Raw genomic sequence first — 6279 nt, forward strand, 5'->3', positions numbered from 1 at the left:
TACAAGGTCTTAAATAATCAGGCCCCATCTTATCTTAATGACCTTGTAGTACCATATCACCCTATTAGAGCACTTCGCTCTTGCTCTGCAGGCCTACTTGTTGCTCCTAGAGTATTTAAAAGTAGAATGGGAGGCAGAGCCTTCAGTTTTCAGGCCCCTCTTCTGTGGAACCAGCTCCCAGTCATTAGCAGATTAGCAATCATTCCTTCAGACTGTCGCCAAAGCGTTTGCTCATAGGGGGTCATCTGATTGATGGAGATTTCTCTGAATTATTGTAGGCTCTATACCTTACAACAGGGGTAGGGAACTCCAGACCTCGAGGGCCGGTGTCCTCTAGGTTTTAGATGTGTCCTTGATCCATCACAGCTGATTTAAATGGCTAAATTAGCTCCTCAATATGTCTTGAAGTTCTCCAGAGAACTTGTAATGAACTAATCATTTGATAAACATTTGATAATCATTTGATAAACTAATCATAGGTGTGGTGACCCAGGGTGAGATCTAAAACCTGCAGGCTCTCGAGGACTAATGTTCCCTACCTCTGCCTTACAATATCAAACACATTGATATTGGGAAATATGGTGGCTGTAACTTAGGTGACAGAGCGGGTCACCTACTCATCGGAAGGTTGGTGGCTTGATCCCTCTCTGCTCCAGTGTGCATACTGGATATCTTTGGGCATGATACTACCCCCAGGTTGCTCTCTGATGCATCCATCAGCGTATGAATGCGTGTGAATGTTAGATAGAAAGAGCGTACAAAACGTGCTTATGTGAATAAGGCAAGTCGTGTAAAGCACTTTGAGTGCTCAGAGTAGAAAGGTTCTATATAAGAACCAGTCTGTTTACATTTATTGACTTTCTGGAAATATGTCTGATTGTAACTCCTATTCTTGTGCTGTAGTAAGATGGGTTAAATCCATGTCAGAGGCAGACAGAGGTGGCCTCTGGCCTACTTTCTGCTCTTGCTCTTGACGAAGGCGGTCGCACTTTTCTCCTCTCCTCCTCCTCTCCCTTAGCTTCCCTGCTTAGCCTCTTGTATCCTCATCTAGTCTTGCGTTTTTTGTGTTACTTTTCCCTGGAACATTCTCTCACAGTCTGTTCTCTAAAACCTAAAAGAGGAATTATGGATTGGATCAACTGGTCCCTAAATGCAACTGACACCCCTTCTCAACGAGAAGTCTGGGCTTGGGTGAGCCTGAGTGCTGAAGATACACTGTAAAAAAATATTCCGTAGAAAAACAGAAAATGTCCTGGTAATTTTCTGCCAGTACATTTTCTGTTTTTTTACGGAGGTTTGACGGACCTTTCTGTAAATGATAAAACGGAAAATTCTGTAGATTTACAGTATACTCTCTGTACTATTTACGGACATTTCCTTCAGCTATAAAACAGAAAATTCCGTTTATTCACAGTATATTTTCTGTATCATTAACTGATATTTTCCGTTAATAGAAAAATTGAAATTTCTGTTTATATTACTATTTCCAAGCACTTCTTTTCACTGTAACTCATTAAATATAGTTCTTTATATCCTTAAACGTACATTTCTATGCAATTACAACCTAGTACACCATGTACTCAAAAATTCATAAATTAAAACTTAAATTAATTTGTGCTTCGTACACAACAACATTGGTACAATTAATGTTAAATATTCTTTTATTCTCCTTAACTCAAACACTATACTTAAATATAATGACAGCATCCATCTTGTCATAAAACTACTAAACAGCTGATACATGAACAAAATAACTCACAAGCTTTCAAATTTGAGCATTTTTATTTCCTTGAAATCAGGTTGCCCTCATGTAAATGTGTTTATTTACATTCATTCAAGTGGCTACCAAGTGTTTTCTTCAAACAGGACACCTGACAAACAAAAAATGTCATATTTAACGACATGTTCACATTTAATAATATCCAGAGTACCTTTTAGTTAGAATCACTGCCTTGTGGTAGTTTTGCCTCAGCCAAATGGTTAAGGTGTGGTTTACATCCATCTCTGTCCACTTATGATACAGTATACACATGTAGTCAGTTATAGCCAAACACCTTTGATTACTGAATTGCATTCACTTCATTAATGAAGTGAATGTAATTCACATTTGTGTGAACATTTGTCTGAGATTAACTCTTTGGGCTCTTTACCTTACAATATAACATACTTGAGTCAAAATTTGTTGACTGTTTAAGTGGTGCCACATGAATACAACTGAACAGATCTAAAGAAGATGTTCCTGAACTTTGGGTTTATTCGAACAGGACTGATGGATAACCACAGGACTTTTCCCCATATGATAACTACAACACATAATAAATTAAGACAGATTACTGTCCCAAACTTAAAGATAAAAGTGTATTTACGGGACTTGTTTTGTCAGTGAGGAGCAAAGTATAATTAGAAGTGCTTGTTCTGATGAAAAGTTAAACTGTAAACAGCAGCATAGTGAATAAGGATCTGTGTCCACGAATCCTCAGCAGTGACAACACTTAAACATCATAGTTCAAAATCCTTAATGCACACCTTTTTCTCCACGGTGTTCAAATTCTCTAAGCTGGTTAAGTAGAGGAAAAAGTCTGACATATTTCATGACCATTAAATGTTAGACAAGGCTCTGAAAACGAGGTTACAGTTACAAACAAAAACCTCTGCTTGTGCGCACAGACCCTAAATCACAACAAATAAGACAATAGTAAGACAAATTACTACAAAGTCTTGTTACCGCTCTTCATATACCAGTGTGACAAAGTCCTGAATGCAGCCTGCATGTTAGTACATCAAGGTCCATCTGAGCTTTAAATAAACTACACTCAGCTTTTCCTTGGATTTTCAGAGTTGCTCAGTTCATACAGGAACTGCAGCAGTCGGAGTTAACGTGTCGCTGTGTTGCTCCTCCGTGTCAGCCATTGAGACTAGTCGCAATTTATTCTGAGGAAAAAAAGAGAAACAACAAGACATTTTTAAAAAGTTTGTATTTTTATAATTTTTTTTTACCTAGAGCATAAACAACATAAACAAAAAAAGGATTAGGGCTGTGCGATATGACGATATATATCAGATTACGATATAAAAATGTCTATCGTTTCATATTATACACTATTCTTTGTTTTGTGGTGTTGCAAAATAAACTGTTTACGGCAATATTTTTTTCATGGTTTTGATGGTCACTGTAGTTGCTATATTATTTCTTAAAGTTCTCTCCTTCTCTTATACTTAAAATAACCACACTATGGACGGACAAGTGACTGTTTTTACGCGTACTTTCGTTACCAACAATGAGGATAAAACCATCGTGTGGCTCCGCCGTCCGCTTGTTTATTTTCCACATAAACCTTTCACAATAAAGCTCAAGTTTCTGTTGAGACTTTTCAAACTAAACTGAAATGATATACATTATTCTCAAACATAAAATTTCAGAATATGCATCAAACAAATGACCTCAAATAAAAACATCAAGTAACTATAAATGGCGCTTACAGTCACCACGCAGACGAAGGCACAGAGAATACCAGCATGGCCAGCAAGGATGAGGCAGAACCAGAAGGACCAGTCAAAAGAAATCGAGGACCTTATTGTTAAATGAGGGGCTACCTCTGTAGCATGGACATGGTTTGGTTATGAAAAGTCTGACACGCCCCAGAAAACTGTACTATGCAAATTATGCCACAAACTGGTCCCCACCACCACTCGAACACGACAAACCTCTTTAACCACCTACACAAGAATCACATGAAAGAGTTTCGAGAGAGTTTACGAATGAAAAGCAAAAAAGAGTCGTCAGGTGCTCAAAATAATCCTTAGACTCAAACGTTAGAACAGGCTTTTCCTTGCAGCACGCCGTCTAATAAATACTCAGAAAGAAAATGGCGGCCATTTAAACTCATGTCTAAAAATGTATAGTTTCATGCATCGGTCAAAACACTCGACTCCAGGTACACGACGCCCAACTGAAAACATTTCACATAAGTCGAGTTGCCCGAGAATCACAGAATTTACAGAAAATGCACTATTTTGTGATATATATCGTTATCAGGAGAGATACGTCTTATATTGGGATATGAGACTTTGGTCATATCACGCAGCCCTACAAAGGATTATAATTCACGTAGAGTTGCATACACATAACATCATTCTGTTGCAACAAAAGCAGTTTATAATTAAAGTAACATACATACCTTGAAAAACTAAATCAACCACAACATTAAACTCACCTTGTGTTTGTAGAGAAGGTGATCAGGGTTTTTCTTCATTTCCTGAGACCAGCTGCTCTGGATCATCACCAGCTTGTATCTTCATCTTTTTTTTCACTCGGGGAAGTCTTTCCTTTTCTTGGCCATTGCTCTGCACTGGAAAACCAAAGTGTGTGATCAAAGGTGAAATAAGGGATATTTTTCCACTGCAGGACTTAAAGTGCTTCAAGTAGTGATAGCTGTTGATCCATTTCTCAAATAATCTGTAAGGATCTGGATTTTTAAGAAAGATACAAATATCTCTGCTTATATTTGGCTAAAAGCTTGATATAGACAAGGCATATAGAGCCCCTGCACACCAGCACTGCGCTTACATTATAGTTCAATCAAGAAATAGTTATTATTGATTTATTATTGAATTTTTTTAGTAATAATTTTTAGTATTTAATCACATTAGCACAGTGGGGTGACAAAAATATTCCACATACAAGAAATGCTGCTCAGCATTTCATAAATTACATTTTCAACAAATGTTGGAGTAAAAACACAGTTACAGGGAAAATGTGTCTGTCTGTAAATATTAACTAAACATTTCTATGTGCTACAAAATAGACATACTGTAATTGTAAATGTGCTGAGGTGAAACTATACTTTCAATAATTTTACCACTACAGTCTGTTAACCACCGAAATAATCTATGCTGGTCAGCTAGCTAAAAGTCTTTACTTTAGCAGCCCAAATCAGAGGCTAACAGTAGCATTTGCTAGCGTCAGCCAGTAAGGTCTGAGGCTTAAACTAGGGTTAGTGTAACTTTGCCTGAAACCCTTTAAAGTGTACAGTAGAGCCAACTGTAAAACACAGGTATTGATACAGTACTTATTAGAGTCCTAGAATAATTTCTAGAACCATGAAGTTCTCACTTTCCCAGTTATCCACATCGCTGACTTTCGCTAATTAGCAGTCACAGCTGTGTAATACCCAGAGAGACACAGACAGCTAACTATAATATTTATGAAAACTGGTTCAGCCACTGAAGGGCAAAACTGGTGGTATCACAGTAAAAATTATTTTAACATTAATTAAAATAAAGCTTAAGTCATGTTAAACCTAAATAACAATTATTTTAAAAAATGAGTCAGCAAAATATTCCTGACTTGTCTGGAGACAGCCGAAACCAGTTAACAAATAAATTAACAATTCTTTCTAAATAAAAACACGGAGTCTTTTGAAAAACATTATTTTAATAAAACGAAACATGAGTTTTAATACTTACCACAGAAATTTGAAGGCAGTTTCTCCAACTTCAGAATCCAAAATCCAGATGAAGCCTGAAAGAAGCCTAATGGCTGCTCTTGCGCTTACTTTTCCCTCCTTTTCAGGTTCCTTTTCCCACAATGCATTGCAGTAGTTGAGAAATACAGAAAAATACCTGTAAATGACTAATACGGAAAATTCCTTCACGTTTATACAGTAGATTGTACTGTATTTTTACGGATTTTTTTTACAGTGTATCTACCTATTTGGAACCATGGTAACAGGGTTCTGGCTGATCGGAGCTGGCTTGGCCCTGACTTATTGAAGAATTAAGGAAGTGGAACCGGCTGTTCAAACCCCCACAAGGCTGCCCGCTGGGATTGGAACGATGGGAGAGACGTGAGTTTCTCAAAATGGGCTCATTGAGTCAGCACGGATAAGATCTTGGAGAGGCTACGGCTGCTGTGAATACTCAGAATAAGATCTCTGACTGCAGACTGGATGACATCTCGGAAGGGCTCGCTCGGAATAACATCTCTGGGCGCAAATTGGATGACATCTCGGGGAGGCACACTGTCGTGAGTTCTCAGAATCGGCTCCTTGACCACAAGAAATGACAACATCACAAAACGCAAGTATGGCGAAGCTCGCGGCTCTCCAACGGGAGATTGAGAGACCAGTGTTGGACTGTAGAACTACTTTGAAATTCATATGAGCTGTTCGCACTAAAGTAAAAACCACCATCACTTCATGCGGATACCCCTTTGGCACCAGCTGCGGTCTCAAGGCTGGAGCTGAACAACAACACCCTGATAACGACTGTGTTTAGTCT

At 38.1% G+C, this 6279-nt stretch overlaps 1 long non-coding RNA gene across 1 annotated transcript; it reads right to left on the reverse strand.

Annotated features, from left to right (window-relative positions):
• Positions 1 to 1763: 1763 nt before the first annotated feature.
• On the reverse strand, positions 1764 to 5566 carry LOC146696218 (uncharacterized). Its single transcript, XR_014923196.1, has 3 exons — positions 5467 to 5566; positions 4215 to 4349; positions 1764 to 2931 (listed from the first exon to the last, which is right to left on the reverse strand). It is a non-coding gene; the product is annotated as an uncharacterized LOC146696218 (long non-coding RNA).
• Between the last annotated feature and the right edge of the window lie 713 nt (positions 5567 to 6279).

The sequence above is a fragment of the Copadichromis virginalis genome, linkage group LG12 (genome assembly GCF_057382275.1).
Source record: "Copadichromis virginalis isolate Kocher_CV1m ecotype Utaka linkage group LG12, C_Virginalis_male_GT1.1, whole genome shotgun sequence".
Taxonomy (NCBI): domain Eukaryota; kingdom Metazoa; phylum Chordata; class Actinopteri; order Cichliformes; family Cichlidae; genus Copadichromis; species Copadichromis virginalis.